The 21919-nt window shown below is 37.2% G+C and overlaps 1 protein-coding gene across 2 annotated transcripts in view; it reads right to left on the reverse strand.

Annotated features, from left to right (window-relative positions):
• Sns (sticks and stones) overlaps positions 1-21919 on the reverse strand; it is a 303040-nt gene that overhangs the window by 276207 nt on the left and 4914 nt on the right. The window lies entirely within an intron of this gene.

Genomic DNA, 21919 nt, shown 5'->3' on the forward strand with positions numbered 1-21919 from the left:
CACCCTAACCGACGCTATGGTTGCCATCGGGATGCTACGGGAAAGTTATCAGTTAATGGTCGTCGCACCATATTATTCCGCCCCGATATAAACCCGTATCGCGTTAGTCAAACACGCTGCGATAAATTTGCCGGGATTCATACATCACCGGACAAGTTATGATCAAAAGGTATATATGGACCTTTGTTTATGCGTTAGAAAATATTTGGCCAACTGAAGCTCAACTTTTTAGAATCCTCACTGCTGTCGTTGAAACAGCAAAAAAGCATTCGTATAAATGTCCCACCCAGAAACTGTCTGTCGGGCTTATAAGGTTTTTTCTACTTGGAAATGTTTCAGTAGAAACTGATAGTCAAACTGTCGTGTCAAATTGATACGATTGCGGCAAGTGCCGATATGAAATATATTGATGTAATCGTAATATTCTTAAATTGTTAATATAAAAAAAATTAAGTTATTCGATTGAAAAATTATGGAAAAAATTAATTGTCGCTCCTAACGATTGAAACTTATTAAAACATGAAAGAGCGCGTTTAAATATGTGAGAAAACGCGAATAAAATGGTCTTTCGAAAGATAATAAAAAATATCGAAAAAACACGTGACATAACGTAAGATATATGACTCGATCCTAAAATTTCGAAAAAATTAATTATCGCCCCTAACGAATAAAACTTATTAAAAAATGAAAGAGCGCGTTTAAAAATATGGGCAAACATGAATAAAATGTTCCTCAGTTCGAGAATAAAAAATATTTTTAAAAAACGTGTCATTACCTAACGTTATGGTATTTAAATCGTAACTCTAAGATTACACATATTTTTTATAAAATATAGTTAATGAGATAATTATTTTATTTCCGCATAAAAATGTAGAAATAAAAGAAGATATGTGGCAATGTTTATTTATAAATTTGTAAAAATAGAAGTAGAGACAAGTAGATACAAAACAGTCGCATCACAAAATCGATAAGAAGGTAAAAAACTTGGGGACACAGAAATAACAGGCGCGAAGAATAATAAAAGATCGTGGAGAATAATAAACGAAGCTACTTTAGATAGTATCGTATAAAGAATGCACGAGGCGAAGAAACAATAGTTGTGTTATTTCTTCGAAAACATTTTCATACACAGACAGAAATCGATTTAGAGGCCACGAGAGGAGTAATACTGTGCATTATAATTTTATCGCTATAATATATATTTTCCTCGATTAAAAATTATTTTAATATTTTCAGAAAATAAATACATATCACATATAACGAGATATATGTCGGAAATATGTCACATGTAATCTTTTTATTGTGTAAAAAAACAGACAGTGCGCCTGTTCTGAAAATATATTTTAAGTATTTAAAAAAAACATTTAATAATCCACAAAAATATAACATATAGATCTCCATAATAAAATGAATAATCCTTCATTTTAATTTGACCACAATCGCTACACGATGTTAAACGCATTACCGTAACATTTTGCGCTTTCGCTTCTATTGCTGTTTTACCCAACTCCTCTTATCGTTATCGTTTAACGCGCAAATTGGCAGAAGCAGCCATAATCGTTGCCTCCACTTAGAGGCAATGATTAAATCGAAACAGTTGTTAACAAACGAACAATGAAGAACGCGAATTATATTATATTATATTATATTTATATGTAAATTAGAATTGTATATTTTTTACACGCGATACACATGATATTTTAAATATATTCATTTTCTGATAATTGTAAAATTATTAATAAACTTGAAATTATTATATATAGAGCGGTAGAATTCGATACAACGGGATTTCATCCCGGAGGATGATGAAACCGGCCGCGCGATCGATCGCGTGTGTACGCCCCGATACGTATACGCACGAAAAATATCCATACAACGTAAACGTTGACGAACGACGTAACGGCTTGTTACGCATCGGTGCATTGCCCCGATGCACTAGGGATGGAATCACGTATACATTGGCCACTGCCATTGCAAACCGATCAAATATGTGTCCGGACCTTTTACGCGAATATTCCAAAAAATATCATTTTACTCTTAAATTACTTATTTTAAAGATTTTTCTTTTTTTTACAGACGTAGAAACGTATTTTTATACGTCAAAAGTGCTTCAGCGCGAATATCAACAATAATATAATTGATAGAAGTAGAATAATGGAATATATATGTCTTTTTTTATATGCAATTGCGTTAATTTAATAAAGTAAAAGTTTTTTTGAATAATATATAACATTATTTAAAAATTAGCGATTCCATCTATATTCCATTTAAGCGGATTGGAAGCTCGATGAAATATGAATTTAATTTAAAAAAAATGAACACTATAATTGCTAATATTATCTATAATTCGAGAATTATATTTATCGCCAATCTCCGATGCAATTAAATGGAACAACGTGCTCATTTCTTAAAAATTAGTTATTCATCGTAATATTTTGACAATTTTTAATCCGTCTATACAAAATGAATCAAAATTCATCTGGCGATCAGTATAAAAAGTTAATATTATTTTATTGTAAAATTATTTTACTGTTTATTCCCTCCATTTCATCTGACCTAATTAACCGCGGTTATTACCTTTTACATTAATCCGCAAATGCATCAAATAAAATAGTAATTTTCAGAGATATTGCGATACTTGGATATCGAATTGACTCAAATTCGCAAACGCATATCGCATCCCTCTATCCCATCCCTCGATGACCCGGTAATCGTAGGCAGTACTCGCCTAGCTCGCGGAAAAACCTCGGGCACGAGGCCGAGCGTAACGACCGATGCATATTTATTAGATTCACCTGCTGCTGCTAGCGCGATGGCGACTGCGTTTTAATCTTTTGTAACCGCTTTTTATGCTTCTGCAGAGGGCAGAAAAGAGAGAGAGGGGCAGATGCCATTTCGTACACGTGATTGTAGCCGGACACGTCGGACGACATCGTTGAATTCGCGTATGTACACACCAAAATCGCACACGATATATTCCAATCCAATAGCTTAAATCACCCGAATGGCGCGCGGGTTCTCACTTTCTCGTAAAATTGCGAAATAAATGTCCGTGGCGCGTTTTACATCGTACGATCAGTCGTCGCGAAATCAAGACTTACTGATCGTAGAATTGCGAACGTACACGCTGTTCACGATTCATAAATAACGATGGAACATGAAGTATAAAGAGAGAGGCTATAAAACTTCCACGTATTTCTAAAAGAGTATGATAACGCAAAATCAGATATAATAATGTAATTTTTAAATATGATTTTCTTTAAATTTCTTTTATCGCACTTTACTCTGCTCATTTATCAATGGAAAAATAAGCAGAGCGGAAGAAACATTATCTAACCTTTTACAAAATTTAATGATATAGACAATTGCATCAAATTTTCATAGTATTCGAAAAATGTGGTTTCAAAACTGCTCGTTAACGCGTCTTGTCTAACAAGCGTAAAAATAATTAATAATTACTATCTTCGAAGAAAGAGAGAATTTTAATCGTTACGTAAGCGTATAATTTATAAATTTAAATATACGTAAAATTTCTGTCGAGAATGGAGGACAGAGAGAGAGAAATAAATACTAAAGAAACAACAAAATGATTATAGTATCGTAGTGCCAACGACGTTGATGCGATGTTAACCGCGGCAGATCTACGGTCGAATAATTCGCCGACGAACGGAGGAAGGAATAAGGGACATAAATCCGAGAGGTGGAATCGCGTTAAGGTGCGCATACGAAGAGTGAGTAGGAGGGTGTTTGAGGCGACGACAGGTTGCAGCTTATGGCGAAAACGGAAACCTTGCACCGCCCTTTGCACTCGGCCCTATTTAATTATGTTTCACTTGACGGGGTACAGCGACAAGTTCGCCGTCCCCGATATTTTGCGGTAGCGGGACGCACGTGCGCGCCGCGTCCGGACTTAATTGCGTTTACAGCTGTCCTCGTCCAGCTCTCGCTAGGTACTTCCATCTCATCGGAAGCAGCGAGACGAGACAAGGCGAGACGAGGCGAGGCGAGGCGAGACGAGACGAGACGAGACGAGACTAGATGAGATGAGATGAAACGCACGATGGCGTGCGTCTGGTACACACACGCATACACACATACATGTACACATATATGTATACATATATATACACATACAAATGAGTGTGCATAATATTTATTCGCAAAATCGAGCGCTTCGTTTCTACCCAGCATTAACCCCCGCCAGTGAGATGAGGCGCAAAACATACACATCCCTCCACTTTGTTAACTCTACAGTAATAATAACGTTGCAGTAATTTATGGTATTAATTTAAAGCAATCAACACGCAGCAGAAATTTTAATTCACTGTGCCGCATGCTAAATCATTGTAAATTCTCTCGGACATTATTCTGTTACCGTTCGATGTATTATGTTGATAATCAATTATTGGAAAATATCGAAATTTCCTGTAAAGATTTGCAATGGGAATCGACATGTTCGATGGTTCGCATCAACCAAATTGAAGCAAAATACATAATCTAAGTAATACGTTTTACTTCAAAGTACAGCAATTCAACGGTGATTTTATTGCACTTTCGTTTTTTTTTTTTTTATTTTTTTTGAAACTTAAAATTACTTCTAAAATTTCTTATTCACACTTGATTCAATATTTTTTCAAAATATATACTATTCATTTATAATCATTAATATACGCAGAGATGTAGCAATATTATACATTCTGTTGCACTAATTCTATAATAACGTTGTATAGTAATGCACACGATTTTATAGAGAAATTAATTTAACAGTAAATATATAATATTGTATAAAATATCTCTCGTTATCTTAAAGCAAATGCGGAGTAAATAAAGCGAGTTTATAAACAGTATTACTGTATTTAAAAAACTTTCACCAATTTCCAGTCTATAAAACAAAATAATTGTAAAACCGAGCAATTTTTTAATTTACGATATTTGTCGAATATTTCAAAAATATAAATTGTTGCATCCGCGTTGGAAACTTTTAATTGTTTTATTCAATTGTGTATCCATCTAATTATTTTGTTATATCCTCCCATGTGCGTGTATGAGTATGTATGTATATAATGCATGAAAAGTAAACATGTTAATAGATGACGTTAAAAGCACAATCAATAAATCATTATTTGCAGACTATTAATTCCTGATTATCACTTTTGTAGTGATAATCAATAAACCAAAAATAGATAGATATCTTCTATTTCACTCATGATTGATACGAAAATGTAATTTCTCTGTATATCGGTATCATATTAGACGATTCTCTTAGATATAATATGCAAGTTAAAAAATCTATGTGGAATAATTTCGCGACGAATTTCCGGCTAGAATTTCACCCTGTTGCCTTCATTGTCGAGCGATTCGCGGATAGGGGCCGATGACGTAGCATTGCGAAATCACCTTTACTTAGCCCGTCAAAGGCCAATCCCCTTTGTGAACCCTGGACAGAATTCAAGCAAAGAGAAAGAGAGAGGGAGGACCTCAGAGAAATCTCGAACGTACACGAGAGAAGAGAGGAGAGAAAGAGAGGAGAGAGAGAGAGAGAGAGAGAGAGAGAGAGAGAGAGAGAGAGAGAGAGAGAGAGAGAGAGAGAGAGAGAGAGAGAGAGAGAACTCCGCTATACGCCCTCGGGCACAGACCGCGAATTCTGGGATCGATCTCTCCCCCATAGTCGCGTGTGACGTCATGGCCGACCCACTCTCGTGACACCGACCCAAGCGCCACGCTGTACCGCATCCCCCGATGGGCGCGGAAGAGTCAGGTACCACGTAGGGTTGATAGAGTAGGATAGCACGAGTGAACGACCACTCACCAGTAAATGACCACCGAGTCCATGTCGCGACTATATGAAGTAATGTAATTACATATATATCGACAAAGACGCGGGCATACGAGAGACATGGTTATTAATTACATTGCACAGATATTATATAGTATAAATTAAAAGGCTGAAAAATAAGACACTATACTAATTTATTAAGCGAAGAGCTAGATGAGAGACGCTCAAACTTTAATATCTTATTCATTAATTAATTGTAATTAATTAATATTAATTTTACTTGAATTATTTATTGTCAGTGCAATGCATACTATTCCTATTTAGTTTGTTTTTTTCTCTCTGCTAAAGAAAAGATTAAAACTCAAATGACAAGTACCACATGTATTGATTATACGATAAAGATGATAGCCTTCGCTTAGCAAAGATGTAGAATTTTCTAAGAATTTTCTGTAACTGGTCATTCACGCTGGTGCATCTGTATCGTATCTGTACGATATCCACCCCGAGTCAGAAGTGTCACCGATCCTGACAGTTGATGTCAGTATCCCCCTCGTGCTGACCCTCTTTTACGCGCCGTGAACGTCAAGATGAAAGTCTCTGGGAATATACCTATCTCGAAGGAATCTCAAGAAACACCGCTCCCGAAGTCCGATATATCTCGAGTTGATTCCGAGGGGATCGGAGGATAATTACAACGATACATTATAATTTTATTATCGATGATATAATCACAAAAGTTTTTCTTTTTTTATTTGAATCATAACCAACAATAAATTTTTCAAACAAAATGTTTTTGATATTTTACGAAGCGTTCCTATTGATATAAGAATAAATTTATTTCAGATGTTTTTGTAATAAATAAAGATCCGACAAATTAATTCAGATATGCCACGCATATCTCCCTGTAAATTAATTAAATCAAAGAGATAATAATAAAAGTCTCTTAAAAGTTACGTAAGTATTTTATAGTTCATCAGTTCAAAAAAAAATCTGAAAAATCATAAGCCGGGCTTCATAAATAACGCTTTTCAACATCGGTTCTGTAAGTCGTAAACGAAGTTGTTTTTAGCGGGCCAAACTTCCGGCGAAAGAATAACTTGCACGTGTTCGCCATCGAAAACTATTAAAGTTATTATTAATAAATACCGAAAATATGATTTTTCTCGCCTCGCGGACACGTAGATACACTTATATCTCTCTCTCGATACAGTCGCGAAACGTATTCGTTCGGTCGACAGTTTTTGAGAATGCAGTCACTCGAGACCGCGGGCAGGAAGCAGGAATATATTCTCGCGCTGAACGTTCTCGTGCATTTTCGCGGAACGGAACGTACGAGGGAGATTTCGGAATGCACCCCAGTGGCGCTGAACATCCAATTTTCCACGTCCTCCATTGCAACCGAGACTCTCTCCTCCTCCTCCTCCTCCCCTCGCGCGGATAAATTCGCGGAAAAAGGCGCATGCAACGGTGCCTGCCAAGTTCCCTGGAGTGACGGCTAGTAATACAGTTTTCACGAGAATAAATCTTTTTTCTGACGGATTATACTTCGACTCTCTTTCTCTCTCTCTCTTTTTCATCTTTTCGCCACGGAAAACCGCCGTTCTAAGTTTCAGACCACGATAGACGTCATTCTATCGAGTATATCCGCGAGTTTAGAACACGCTCGTAAATATGGCAATTGAGGGGAAGGAGGATGCAGAATCCTCCAAGATATCAGAGATATATGTAGACTGCTGTATATGAAACGTCGTCGTTCCGAGTTTTACGCGGAATGCTCTCTTATACAAAATAAGATACTAAAACATTACGTATCACATGTTAAAATGATCATGACTTTACGAAAGATATTATAGTCCATCCAGTTTTTGCAAAATGTTTTTTTTTTTGCAATTTTTCAGGGTAAATCTGTGTAAAATCGTGGAAAATTTACACAACAAACATTGCTCTCGCGATTTTAAAAAATCGGATACGGGTACACATTTTGCAGAAACAATTCTAGTATACAAATTGTACATAAGAAGAAATTTTGAATTAAAACGAGAGAAAGAGAGAATATTAATATACAAAATTTAATATCCAGCGAATATAATACCGAAAACAATGAAACTATGATATATTCGAAACTTGGTTAGCACGACGACGAGTCACCTCATTCATCCTTCCATATACATACGACCCCGATTGTCGCACGCTGTGGACGAGATTAGACGTGACACGCGAAACGTCGTTCGTTCTCGTTACCCTGTCGCGGCAATTGCCGCGTCCGCAAGAAGTTTCCCGGGAGATCGCTAACTTTCGCGTCTTATCGTGATAAGTGTCGCGAACAATGCCGCACGTAACGTCCCTCGCCCAACTCTATCCGCAGGGCGGATTGGTAGCGAAATTGCGTGAACCTCCCTGCCTCTCTCTCTCTCTCTCTCTCTATCTCGCTCCCACCCAATAAGGGTGGTGCCGGAAATAATTTTGCGCACCGGCAGAACGGAATGTTAATTCGGTTCACGTCCCACTGACCGTGCTCAACGGACTCGTGACCGCAACTGCGCGCAGCATTACGTGCCCGATATTCCTGTACAAGCCGCGCATGTTTTCCGCACAAGTTTCCAAGTGTCGAACGAGTTTGCCCCCGCGTTGCCCATCTACCTCCTCCTCTTTCACCCCTCTGTGTTACCTGTATGCATTAAAATGGCGTTACGCCAAGTCGAGTGAAAAATGGGCGAGGAATAAAAAAAAACGTGATTCTTGGCGATTTCGCGAGAATAATTGTCCCTCCCTTTCTTCCCGTTTTCATGCATTTTTATCGAATTTCGCATAGTAATAAATTGTATCGCGATTGTTAATTCATTCGGAATATTAATTCGTTTGTTCGCGCGCGCGTGCATTGGAATTTACAGTAATTATATTATATTACACTATATCTATATATGTATAAAAGCGCGCGTGCTGTATCGATTATTTTAATGCGAAATAAAATGACTGTTTTTTCCTTTTTTAATCAAAGATAATCATCATCATCTTCAATTAAAACTAGACTCCGCTGCGAAATGTAAACCCACCTTGCGGTTATCTCGAATACCTTTCCAGCCATTTTTTCCCGTTACATTTTTCGCGGAACGGCGTTTCGATGCGCGTGTCTAATATCCGATAAAAATAATCAGATAGAAATATTTGCATACATTTTTCGGTCCCGTGTCTCTTCCCCGTTCGGTAAATATCATTATCCCTGGTATAATATTTCCCGCACCCCCTGCAACTTCGCTGCCTCCCACGAGACGGACCGAGAGAAATATATAATCTTGCGTTTCGGAGTTTCCGATAAGTAAATGAACTTCCAAGCACACGCACGCATTGTATGTATATACGCACAAATACACGCGTCTCGCCACGCGGAACGTTATAATTCATTCCACCTGTTCGCCGTATGTGAGCCCCGGTAACATCGGTCATCAGGGATCGGTGGTGATTTGTTGCATCCGGAAGGGTAACGAGGCAGACACACGTACGCACAAATACATATATGTATACACGCGCGGCCCGGTCGACAGAACGCGTCATTAATTCAGAGAATTAAATGTCGCTGCAAATGACGAAGATAATTAAATACGAGGCGAGCGCGAGAGCGCAGCGAGATGGAATTAAAAAGTCGCCTAGTCGCGCGTGTACGAGCTATAGAGAGAAACTAGATGAGACGGGAAGACGGACGCGAAACAAGAGCTGATAGATTGCCGCGCACTACAGGGTGGCAATCAATTCGCGCACGAACGCTCGACGAGAGATCTTTGGACCAATCGGACATCAATTTCATCTCGATAAAAATACCGAAGCGCCGATAGTTTCCGAGTTATGAGCGATCGAGGATGAAGTGCCTCTCACGAGAATCGGAAAATATGCAATATAAAATCGTATATTTCTCGGTACGCACAACACTCCGTACAGATTTTACTTGAACAAAATTTCCATTTATCCTTGAAATAGTCGAAATATAAAATAATTGAAAACAAATTCAAAAAAAATTCGCAACGCACACGAGCTAATTTGTAGATACATTCGCGATGCAGACGGGGCGAGAACTACTATATATGTATCCCCGCGCAAGTCGATGAAAGATCGCCCAGGGAAAATTGATAAACTGCCGGAAGAGGGAATCGGGAATTGCTGCTGAAAGGGGAAGAAAAGCACATGACAGTGGGACTCTATAATATAGGGCGGCGACGTAATCGCGCATTCGCTCGCGCCTCTCGATGAGAGAGGCGAATATCGCATACCAGGTCGAAGATAAGAAAACAGGGGTTGGCGCAATCGATTCTCGCGACGGGAATTACAGCGATTGGCGGATACGTGTTATTACGAGAGCCGGAGAAAGCCCGGCGACCGGGGGAGAAGAGGAGAGAGGTTTACAACGTCAGTTCCAGGCGCGGAGCTAATTAGTTTCGGCGGTATCTTCAATGACAGGCGACATGCGCCGGCGCAGTGATAGCAAATTAGTTTACTAGTTGGCTCTTTAATGACGCGCGACACTATTCGGCTGCAATTATGTGATTCACTAACGCGCACCGCGAACGACGCTTAACACCTGTTCAATGTTTTTTTTTTTTCAATTATCGATTCGAATTGTAAGCTTGTAGGATAAAAGAGGCCAAGTGAAATAAATCGAAGAAGTAAATTAAAGCGAATAATTTGATTTTTAATCCGCGAGAAGATTTATGTGTCTGTCAATCAAATGAGAAAAAGATTCTTAAGTCTTTTTTTTTAAATAATATTCTTCGAAAATTCGTCGGAAGAAAAAATTTTCCACGATTTTATTGGGTGTGTGAAGTTGGAACCCCTAATGTTATGCTATCATAGTTCTGTTAAGAGTTCGGAGTTATTTAGAACCATAGGAAGAGTTCTTGATCATTTTTAGAAATAGTTCCGGTCATTAAGATAACGAAAATCAGTTTCAAAAAATAGGGGTGCCAACTTCACATTTTTTTACACATCGAGTTCCAATAGTTTTGAGTAGAGTTTTAAGGTTCTTTTAAATAGTTTTATAGTTCTTGATTATTTTTTGGAAGAGTTCTGCAATTTTTAGATAAAAAAAACGTATCTTCGATATTGAAAGTATGTTTTTTTATCTCTATAAAAATTGCAAAACTCTTTCAAAAAATAATCAGGAACTATGCGACGCGATCGGATTTATACGATAATTAACCACCAAAGACGCTAATTAATACACTCGTCCTTTCGCGGACCGGCAAGAAGCGCGCGACCGAAGAAGAGCACTGGAGGTGGAGCTAGACTGGCACTGCCAGGTTCGGAACGCGCAACGATACGTCGCGCCGAGTCGTAGTGGTGGGGCATTGTAGGGATCGCGACGCAACGTAATACGTCCGAGGTTCAGCGAATCACGTCGCGACTACATGCCCGCACCACTACGACCTGGTAGGGGCATGTAGTTGCGACGTGATTCGCCGAGCTCCCACGTCGCGATCCCTACAAGCCCCACCACTACGACTCGGCGCGACGTATCGTTGCGCGTCCCGAACCTGGCAATGTCAGTCTAGCTCCACCTCCAGTGCTCTTCTTCGGTCGCGCGCTTCTTGCCGGTCCGCGAAAGGACGAGTGTATTAATTAACGTCTTTGACATCGTAATCGCGATCGCACACGTGAAATTGATCTCGTCGATCGTGAATCTCGCTCAATGTTTGTCTCGCTGCATCCTTGGGCGACTTCAGTGCGTCGCGGCGAAGTCGCTCTCTTGATGATCTTTGTTCGATAAGCCCCTGCGAAAAGTGGGTCTTGGAAAAAGCAGCGACGCGAAAATGGAGCTTCGGTTTTATTCGCGCGCGAATAAGCTCTCGCGAGTCTCGTGTTTTACCGAAACGCGTCGAAGATTGTGATAGCTAAAACCCGATCGTCGCCGAACGAAAAAAAATAACGCGAGTGCAAGTGTTTCGAAACTTGTACGAGAAGGAGGCCCGGGGAGGCATGGACAACAAAGGAGCAACCGTGAGGTGAGTAAATTTAAATTGTTTAATAGTTACATAGTTCCTGATTATTTTTTGAAAGAGTTTTGCAATTTTTATAGAGATAAAAAAACATACTTTCAATATCGAAGATGCGTTTTTTAAATCTAAAAATTGCAGAACTCTTCCAAAAAATAATCAGGAACTATAAAACTATTTAAAAGAACCTTAAAACTCTGCTCAAAACTATTGGAACTCGATGTGTAAGAAAAATGTGAAGTTGGCACCCCTATTTTTTGAAACTGATTTTCGTTATCGTAATGACCGGAACTATTTCTAAAAATTATCAAGAACTCTTCCTATGGTTGTAAATAACTCAGAACTTTTAACAAAACTATGATAGCATAACATAGGGGTTCCAACTTCACACACCCGATTTTATTTGCGTGCCGCATCGTCATATATAAATGTGGAATCTTCTCATTCAATTTGGATCGAATGATATTCTGATAATATCGCATTTTTCAATCTAGAATCGACTTTCTCTTACTAAAATTAAATTCATCGCGTGAAAATACTTCAACGATTAAAAAAAGCTAGCTCCAATCAATATTTCCAGCGTAATGAAAAGTGATTTAAAAAAAGAATAATTGTTATTTAATTATTCACGTAATTATTAACGTCACGATATTTATAACGACTACCAGTTTCGGCTTTGTTAGTTTGGCCTCGAAAATGTGTCGGTCGAAGAACATATTAGGGATATAAGCTAGAAGGTCTAGTTCTATGTTGCATCTTGTATATACGTATATAGGTATATACGATCAAACATTCAACAAGAACATCGAGCTCTTCTCGCAGCTTCGACATGCACGAAGAAATACGATATATTTTATCGAATCGGAAGATGTTATAACAAGCGGATCTCTAATGTCGGCTCTTTGAAGCGGAGACACAGTCGCGCAAATATCAATTAGCGATTGCTCCGCATCGACGAACTGCCCTTAATTAGCAGCCTCCGACGACGACGACGATGATGATAGTGTTGTCTAACGTCCCGTGGGATCGCCCTTGGCAATATTCCAGCGGACGGAAGTGGGAATTCGAAAGCTTTGGAAATTTGCTTTGGAAAATTTACCGTCCCATTGGCTGCCGGACTTCTAGCAACCCCGTCTCTCTCTCGACAGACACTGCCGTTTCGCTAATTTCAAAACCGCTCGGACAGTAACCGCGTTTTTAATCGAATCTTCCGACGTCTCAACCCTCCTTCCATTTAGTAGTACGTATGACTTCCCAATCCTCCTCGTTTTCCATTCTTTCTCTATCCCGAGGATTCTTGTCGAAACGTTTAATCATTCTGCTAATCACGTTTTTCTCCCGTTCCCGAGAGTCCCTCTTCTTCATCCCAAGCGAGATACGAAAGCGTCGCCAACCCATTAAAGCTCGTAATTCTCCAAGATTTTTTTGTCGGTACGTCCTCTCGACTCGGAAAACGCTTCGAATCAATATCTACACGGTGTCCCGAAATCTCTAGATATACTACTAGAATATATTTCGAAAAGGAACAGTTATTTCAAGGGAGAAAGATGTAACGATTGTAAAGATGTAAATTTTTTTCAATTAAAAAATTTGACAAATTAAATCTTTTTCCGTTCAATCTATAAATTCTATCCCACGAAAATTTAATTCGTAACTTTAAATTATTAAGATATTTAATATTAAAAATTAATATAGCGCACCTCACGAGAGTTTTATGAAATTTTCTTGGAAAATATATAATATCCGCTATCTAAAATTTGGTAAACAAGTATATACGAATATATTTCGTCGTATATGTACTCATATGTATATTTTATATTGTTATACAATTTACGTGAAAGAAAACTCAGGTTTATTATTCTTCTTCATCTTTTGCGAGACAACGGCTGCGTTGGAAAACGAGGAAGACTGTTCGCCTAAGGGTTAGGTGGATTTTTCGTGAAAAACGAAACGAAAGGGAAGAGAGATGGTTTGAAGGGAGAGAAGGGTAAGAGAGAGAGCAGAGCGCGCGAGAAGGAATCGACGAGTTTCCCCGAACGATCGAGCCGGTATGGAGATACGATAAAACGTACTTTCGATACGCAGCACCGCATTTCCATAAATATGCAAAGACGGTAACCGCAGCCGCCGATATAGGAACATTTACCGTATTTCATCGCCACTATATTCCGAGGGAGCAATCGCGCGCCTCGCGACACACGCCTTTGCACGCGTGTGTGCGTGGATTTCCCGACTTTATAACCATATACGTTTTGTTTCAAATTGAATCGTCGTTATTAATTAATTTCTATGTTAATTTTAACTTCTCTTGGCTAGAAAAAATTCCAGAAGACGAAAAAAATACATTTAGAAAGGAATATCTACACTGAGAGAATTTTCTCTTAGAATTTACCCTGAAAATCATAGTAATCGTGGGACAATATGGTATGGAAAGAATTTTATAAGAATTTCTCTGATTAATATATTTATCACAATAGAAATAATAATATCTATCACACTAAAATATAAAACATGTTTGATTAATTTTACTAAACTGCATAGTAAAATTAATCAAACATATTTTATATTTTATTATAATAGATATTATTGTTATCGTGATAAATATTAATCAGAGAAATTCTCATAAAATTCTTTCCATACCATATTGTCCCACGATTACCATGATTTTCAGGGTAAATTCCAAGAGAAAATTCTCTCTGTGTAGCGCACATATGTCGTGCAATGATTAATATAATTAAGAAAAAAATTAATTTGTTAAAATAATAAAAATGATTAAATATATAACCCAATGATTGTTTACTGCGCTCGTAACTTATTATAATTTCGACTGTTACATAAACGCACACTGAAAAAACAATTTGCGTTCAGATTCATACAGAATAATTTTAATCTACCGTTTCAATTCAATTTTTAAGTATAAACTTATATATATGTTTTAAAGCATAGAAATATTAATAACAGTACAAAAGAGAATTGGAAATAATAACGATTATTTGATGCGATAGCCTGAGGTACGAAGCAGAAATCATTTGTACACATTCGGATATCAGAAGGGATGCACGTTAACTGTAAACTATTCCATGTATAATAAAAAATATAGATATATGTGTATATATATATATATATATACGTATCGACAAATTTCCGGCTTGTCAGTTTGCTCGGCGATGTTTCCGACGAGAGAGTAGTACTTTTCCCCTTTCAACCCTTCTCCCCCCTCTGCCCCGTCAAATATCTCGCAATCTCTCGGCATTCGCGTGGGATTCACAATACGCGTGTACGCATTAACGAGTTTATTGTGGCTTCATGAAAGTTGGGTTGCACTTAACGAGAACACAGAAGGCGCTCCACGTTTCAGCGTTTCAACAATTTTTCTCGTTCGCCAACTGTCCGAATTTGACAATACAATTTTAACTCTTTGGAAAACAAAACGAAACATTCAAAAGCCACCATCGTTTCGTCCGCGGACTATTGTTGCTCTGTTGTTTTTTTTTATTTGTTTTTCATACCGTGCAATATACTGTTTAATTTTTGTTTTAAATCGCACTGTGCATAAGTTGCAACAAACCGACTTGCCGACTTGCGAAAAAAAACTTGTTTATTTTTATGCAGATGCATTGGCCAGCGTAAAGTATTAAAAAAAAAAATTTGATATCATGTGTCCTAAATTTATATGTACATAAATTTATCAAATGCATACACATACACGGGCATCATGGTATATAACACACGGAAACGAATCAACATGTTTTTAGCGAAAAAAAAACTTGAAAAAAAAAATAACAGAAAATACCATATTATATAATACATATTTTAAATAGAACAAAAGTTGAAGCGAAGTATAATTTTACATTTGCAACATCGAAAGTTATATAATATTTTCTATATTATACAGAATATATATAAGGAAATTATTTTTACAAGCGAGTGTGTTTAATTCTCGATTCGACGGATGCGATGAGATAAATTTTACGAGATAATCTCCGCAAAACGAAAAGTTTCAAGAAAGTTCCGTCGTCATAAGACGAGTATAACATTACTCTCGCGTGTCTAAAGTACAGGGAAATCTCAACTCGACGAAATCGTGTCTGGTTTCAATTCCTTAATCGCGATCCGAGCTCGAGCAGCTGGCGTACGTGGCCTTTTTTTCTGTACACCTATCTAAAGCGCACGTATACACACACACACACACACGCATAAACGCGATGACACGCGTCGCAGCCGACTTAAACCGAGCCAAACGAACAAACGAACCAACGGGATGGGAAGTATAGCGGTTTACTCGGTATCGTCTGCAATCTGTCCACTTATCCCCCCTCTGTCTTTCCCTCCCGTACCCTGGTATTACCGACACGGAGGAACAAAGACATTTGGCGGTACTGCGATTCCATTTGGCCTAGGTATATCGCGCGATTTCGAGAGCTTCGGAATAGAAGGAAAAGGAATATGAGAGGAAGACGCAAAGAAAAGGAGAAATCGCGAAAGAGAGCGAAGAAAACTCGCGAAGGCAAAACTCGACGACTACGACGCCCCGGGTCACATTTTACCGGCGTCGCGAGGAGGGGACAGGGGGGACAAACCGACGAAACGAGTCCGTGAAAAACGAGCGGAGTGGATATCCCCGGGACCCGGGAGCGATATCCACCGCGAGGAAGCAAATATACGTGGTATGTACTTGGAACTATACTCCCCGATACATGCATCGCGCCAAAACTCTACACAGCCTTTCTCCGATGAGAAATAAAAAGATCCGACTTGTTTATATCACAGAGAGAGAGAAAGAGAGAGAGGGCGACGGGTTTTCGGCGAAAATCCAAAATAACAATAGCCATCGGATTCTCGTTATATATTCTATGTACTGTCATTTTACATTGTGACAAAAGAGTAAAAGAATATAAATGCAGATCGTTTATATATTCTAAAAAAAAGTACGACATTAATTTTAACTTAATTTTATTCTTGACTGATTTTAAAATTAGCCTCTCGTCGATGAAAATTATATTGAGGTGACTGAAATTTCTGAGTTATGAGCGATACTGAAATAATCGTTTCATTAACAATTTAATTAAAAATCTTTATATATTTCTTTTATCTTGGCGCATTCTTATCTATCCTCTACGATTTTCGAATGTGCCGTTTAAGTGGTTACGAAACAGCGCATTCGACCCGATCTCTATCGCCAATTTAATCGTCGATGCAACGTCCGCAACAAGCTTTGCAAACTCCAAAATACAAGAGTAAGTAAATGCGGACGTAGGCGCCAAAATCTGTGTACCGATCAAATCAGAACTCTGGCATATGCATATATGTACGCGTGTTCTCTCGCTGAATTATCAGTTTATTAAGAAACGTAGCTAAACGACGAGCAATTACAGTTTTGCAACTGCACACACCCGTTCGCCTCGCACAAAGTTCCGCGAAAACGAGATAGCGCCGAATCGATCGTGACTCCTCGTCAGCTACTTCGAAAGTTCAAGTTCGTAATTACGCGATATTCCGAGACTGGGCAGGAAGGATCGCGCGAATGAATCCGCAATTCAGTCATTCGAGAGAAATAGGGATCCGCGTGTAACGAATGAGATCGCGAGAGCTCTCTGCTTTTTTTTTATCTTTCTCTCTTTCAACGCGAGACAGATCTCTCTCTCTCTCTCTCTCTCCCTCCGCTGTTGTTCGCGGTTAACCCCTTCCCGTTCCCTCCCTGTAACTCTATCGCGGCTGCACAACAATCGACTCTGGCTAGGATCCAAGAGACTTTTCCGAGTCCTTACACACCATCTTTTAAGGATTCGTTCCCCGACAAGTTCTATATACGCGAAGCGCGAATATGTCGATATATGTATATGTGATTACAAACGTGTGAGAACTTCATTTACATCCAGGAATTTTATTCCAAGATCAACATATCAAAATATCAAAGGTTTTAGAGTTTAATCACACTCGGGGATATCGGAACGTTGAAAGAGGATTAAATAAGCAAATATAAGTCCTATAATTAATTGGCTTGCGTCCGAAAAAGGAGCGATTACAAATCCATTGAAGGACGAACGCGAATATTCGCTGACTCGCGCATATATATGTTATTTACGTATATTATTATACGTGCATGTATACTTTCGCTTTATAACATTTTGTTTATACCACGCATATGCGGCTTAACGTGCCAACCGTATAGGCGCACTTTCATCTATGTGACCGCGCAATAATTAGCCGGATATTTCGATAACAGGCCGCAATTTGCATTATAAATGACGTGTAATTTTCGACACGTAAAATTCGTAATTTTAAGCCCGCAAATTTCCGCCTTCTCGCGAAAATTTATATCCTACGCGTTCTCTCTCTCGCGTGCAGTAAGTAGTTTCTTTAGTTGATATATTCTCTCATGACTGTTGCACTCTCCCTCGTTTATAATGAAACAAGTTGCGAGCAACAACGGTCAGCAAGGAAAAACGCGATACTTGAAGAAAAATAATGTTATGAAGTTATATGAGAATATATGAGATGCGAATATGGAGCGCGGATATATGTATATATACGTACAAAGTTTTATTATATTTATTATTATTACGTAAAAGTACGCGAAATATATCCCGAAAAGATCGAATATCAATAACAAAATCTCTTGCTCTTTAAGCAACATGCGCGTTTTATCCTCAACGATATTTTAATCCAGCATTCAATTATCGAGCTGTTTGATTTTCGGAATTGATACGTTTTCGCAAATTAAAAGCTCGTAAGCTTGTGCGTGTGCCTGTGCGTGTGTGTGAATGTATATACGTGTGTTTCGATAGTCTCACAGACTATCGAAACTGGGTCAAATTCAGCTCCGGCTTTCAAGGGCCGTTTTTCGTGGAATATGTAACAATTTTTAGCGAGAAAAATGCATAGTGATTATTTTCAACAAATGTTTATTAGAGAGAGAGAAAAAAAAAGAATGAATAGATATGATATATAGGAAAACGAAGAAAAATGAAATGTGTTTATTTATCGGGTCTATATTTCATTCTCTCTCTATATAGACGATGAAACTATATTTATTGAATCTTTTTGAAATTACGATATTGGCGCATCAAAGGTTAATGTAATGACAAACGGTTTTAAGTTAATTAGCAGCGACTCTTTGTTAATGAAAAACGTGCATTAATAAATTAAAGAATATTGTGGATATAACATTTATTAACAAGAATTTGAAAACACGTTAATCGTGTAACGTCCATTAAAAAACAATTGGCTCAATTAGGAAAATATGGATTACACAACACGCGCGTGCCAGAGAGTAGAATATATTTCTTTTTAATCCGCTGTTGTAATAATACATCGTGCACAATGTGTACGATGATAGTGCAGGTAATTACGAGAGAGAAAAAAAATATATTATGCAATAAACAAAAATGTAGAAACGATTAAACAGAACAAATCAATGCGCGCGATCGAAGGGATAAAAAATATCGTTGAGTTTTACGTGGGCCAATAAAAGCTATAACGATTTCCGTAAATAGTATGTACATATACAACAATGTGCGGATTAATATCGAAAATTTTTCGCGATACATTCAGTTTCGCAAAATTGATTTCCATTCACAATTAAATTAGTACGCGCGAAATAGGTGCAACAGAATATCGCGCGTACGTATATATACCAGGTGTCCCATTTTAAAGGACCCACTCAAATATCTCATTGTCAGAAACACTGCGTTAAATCGAAAAATCTTACCTACAAAAGTTGTAGGGTTTCGAGGGGGACATAACATAGTAATATTCATTTGATCTTGGGCGGCATCTCCAAGATCAAGTGAAGGTGAGAAATTGAAGGTGAGAAGGTGAATTTTGAAGAAAATAAAAAAATGCTTCAGATAAAAGCTGTTCAAATTAATTAGTAGAAAAAGATGTTATAATAAAAAATATGGGTTTCCATTAAAAAAATTTATTCTCACCTTCACTTGATCTTGGAGACGCCGCCCAAGGTCAAATGAATATTACTATGTTATGTCCCCCTCGAAACCCTACAACTTTTGTAGGAAACATTTTTTTATTTAACGCAGTGTTACTGAGATATTTGAGTGGATCCTTTAAAATGGGACACCCGGTATATATATACATATATATGCCGTCCGTTTCGTATGTCATTTCTTTCTGAAAAAATTTCATTTTCGCGTAGTTTAATAGACAAACACATTACCATATCGATTCCGCGTGCAAAGCCCTATTGTCATACATATTTTCGTGCCGTGATTTTCCTCTTCGACGGAGCGTCGCGAGAAATAACGAAATTATAAAGCGCGAAAACGATTCGTCTCGCGTATACAACCGCGGTATTTTAAAATTAAATCATATTTTATATAATGTAACATCCCCGTGTGTTTCCCACCCCACTTTTTCACCCTCGCATTATATTCACGCGTTTCGCGCATGCCGAATGATGCGCTATTATATTTTTAATGCGACTACATTATGCAAACAACATTGCATTTTAACGACGGGGCATGTCCATTTTCTGGTGACGCATTTTTTTTGTTCAATAATATACATAAATAGTGTCTACAAATAATGAGATTCATATACACAGCGACATGTATAATGAATCGATGAATAAGCGCATATTCATTATAGTTTCGCTAAACAGCCTCGGAAATGAAGCTGAAGCAATAATATGGAAATATATTAACGGTAAATTAAGCACAGCGGAGATCAAAAAGTTAAAACAAAATTTCTGAATTTTCGGTAATGTTATAATAAAATTCTGTACGCGAAGTAAATCGAGATAAATTGTAATATTAAAATATACCTATATATCCAGAGATTTATTTACAGATTATTTCACTTAAAAATTGTTTTTATATCTATGAAAAAGAATTATTGTTTGTAACAATTTTGTTTGTAATAATTATCAAATGTATCGAAAATAATTTGCCACGCAATTGACCGGATGAAATTTCAACGAATTTTCGACTATCGAATTTGAGAGAGAAAGAAATCTAATAAATTGTTCTTAAAATCGTGGCCTACTTCTTAAATTTAAAAATGGCAATTTTCTTCTAAAATTACTTGGGAAATTATAGCGACAAATAAATCGCTAATCACGCGATACGTGCGATTATATCATCTTCGAGCCAAACTTGCGTGCTTAACTCGATACTACGAAACACTCAGAATTCCTAGCTTCTTAGTTTTAATTAATAAGGATATTATTCGATTAATTTAAGGCCGATCTTAAAACATCGAAGCGTTAATAGTCTGCGAGAGTTATGAGCGATTGAAAAGCGGGCTCTTTCGTGTTAAACTTTAAATAATAAAGATCTAATACAGCGCCCAGTAATGTCTTCAATTAATTTCCAAGCGCCTTTTACTTAAGTAGGATTTTAATTTCACGCTTATATAGTTACCGAGATATTTAATATCGAATATTAAAAACTCATGGGGAAAAAGAGATGGCGTCTAACAGCGTTGTTTGCATTTAAAAAATAAAAAAAATTACATTGATTCCGGATTGGACGTATGCAGTTGCACAATTCTGCGCGTATATTTACTATTCTTTTTTTTTTAATGGAAATAATATACTTCCTGTTTTTGTTCATCTATTCATTTATTTAATATGTATTATATAAGATCAGAATATTGTATTCTAAAAGTACTCTATATTATTTTATAACACACTATATGAAATGATATTATCCGAGGGGTGTCTCACTGTCGCAATACATGTACATTTTTTCTGGAATTACGCATTACTTCGCATTGATTTACAAACATAAAACAATAATAACCCAGGCGAGATTAAAACGTCTTAAAAAGTGAAAATGATGTTATGACGATTTTTTAATATGTATATATTTTACTAAATATTATAATTTATGAAATCATTAATATTTGATATTTAATTTGTTCAGATCTAATCTAATTTTATTGTATTTTGTATGTGTTCGAGTTTATATAAAAGAAATGTTTATTAAAAATGTTTTTTAAAGTTGATTTTTAAAAAATTAATGAATTTTTTAATCATGAAGTTTAAAACAAGACATTTTTTTAAACTTATAATTGTGAAAACTTTTTGTTATATCTTTATTATAATATAATATTTTTATTTAGGTGTTCCAACTAAATATTTGCAATATTAATTTAAAAAAAAATATTAATTTTAAATTTCTAATAACATTTTTCTTACTAA

The sequence above is a fragment of the Prenolepis imparis genome, unplaced genomic scaffold (assembly GCF_030444845.1).
Source record: "Prenolepis imparis isolate NDT839.2.m4 unplaced genomic scaffold, iyPreImpa1.0 SCAF_15, whole genome shotgun sequence".
Lineage (NCBI taxonomy): Eukaryota > Metazoa > Arthropoda > Insecta > Hymenoptera > Formicidae > Prenolepis > Prenolepis imparis.